This window comes from Bison bison, unplaced genomic scaffold (genome assembly GCF_000754665.1).
Source record: "Bison bison bison isolate TAMUID 2011002044 unplaced genomic scaffold, Bison_UMD1.0 scf7180017864378, whole genome shotgun sequence".
Lineage (NCBI taxonomy): Eukaryota > Metazoa > Chordata > Mammalia > Artiodactyla > Bovidae > Bison > Bison bison.
Window position 1 is genome coordinate 545,570 of NW_011494950.1, and position 1,518 is coordinate 547,087.

At 34.2% G+C, this 1,518-nt stretch overlaps 1 protein-coding gene across 1 annotated transcript in view; it reads right to left on the reverse strand.

Moving 5' to 3' along the window:
* STAG2 (stromal antigen 2) overlaps positions 1-1,518 on the reverse strand; it is a 91,517-nt gene that overhangs the window by 65,180 nt on the left and 24,819 nt on the right. The gene's annotated exons all lie outside the window — the stretch shown is intronic.

Sequence of the window (1,518 nt, forward strand, 5' to 3'; positions counted from 1 at the left end):
AAGAATACTGGAGTGGGTTACCATTTCCTTCTCCAGGGGATCTTCCTGACCCAGGGATCAAACCCGGGTCTCCCGCATTAGAGGCAGACGCTTTAACCTCTGAGCCACCAGGGAAGCCCATTTTATTATATTACTTATCTATTAAATAACATTTATGTTCATATAAAAAAATAACAATGCTTCATTATCTTGGTCTTTAGCATCTGAAAATTAACTCATGTTATCTACTGCCTAATCAAAGAACAAAAAAGTTTGAGTAAAATGCCTTGGCAAAAAATTTGTCTTCTTGCTAAATATTTTTAAGGGAAACAAGGCTCACTTGAAATAATCAACTAAACATTTCAAATCTTGGATGACTTATTTACTTCCATATATTTTCAATTCAGAGCTTTAGAGTTAAGAGAAAATTGATTCAGAGCTTCAGAATTACAAGAAAAATCTTTCACACTCTAAGTATCAATTAGCTTTCAGAATTATGTTCTGTGTTTTCATAAAACACTTTTTTTCTTTTCACAAGTGTAATCTCACATTTCCAAATAATGCGAACAGGGCACGTACTTGTATTCATTAGCACAATCAAAGGCACAGGAGGGCTTTCAACATGTTTAAAAACTCAACCCAACCTAGAAGTATTAATATCTTATGTGATAGAAGAATTTTAAACTCAAAACTCTTTTATATCCATTCATTCTATGTTCAGAATAAGGCCATAATTTTATACATTATGTTCAGCTAATAAAGCATCCAATGCAATTTATTAACTAAATTAAAGGGCAAAAGGTCAATTCATTTGAACTACAGTTAATCCTTGAACAATGTAGGGGTTAGGGTTGCTGACCCTCTGCACAGTTGAAAATCTAAGTAAAACCTATAGGTGGCCCTCTGTATATGCAGTTTCACTGTATCCACGGTTTCTGCACATACAAGGTTTCACAACCAAAGATTCAACCAACCATGGATCATATAAGAACTGTACTATTTACTACTGAAAAAAAAAAATCCATGTGTAAATGGATCTGCACAGTTCAAACATATGTTGTTCATGGTTCAAATGTTTACGAAAAAGAAAAATTTAGGCATGGGGGAAATGTGGGCAAGATTTTTCTGGCTTTTCTTGGGCAAGGGGCACTTTTAAAAGTTATTGGCTATCTCAGAAATGACCAACTTTTAAATTATAGTTACTACAATCACCCCCACAAAATGTCAGAATCAAGTAATTTATGGAATACCATGGCAAATATCCCATGGCAAATATTTTAGCTCAACTACATTAGCAATGTTTTTGAAACATCAGACTTTGCCTATTCAAAATAAAAATAAACATTCCCAATATCAGATAGCAAAATATTGTATTACCAATGAAGAAGGAATTTAAATAAAAAAACACAACATCGAGGGAATCCCCTAGTGGTACAGTAGTTAGTACTCAGCACTTTCACTGCTGGGGCCTGGGTTCAATCCCTGTCCGAAAACTAAGATCCCACATGCTGCATGGCATGGCCAAAAAAAAAAAAAAAA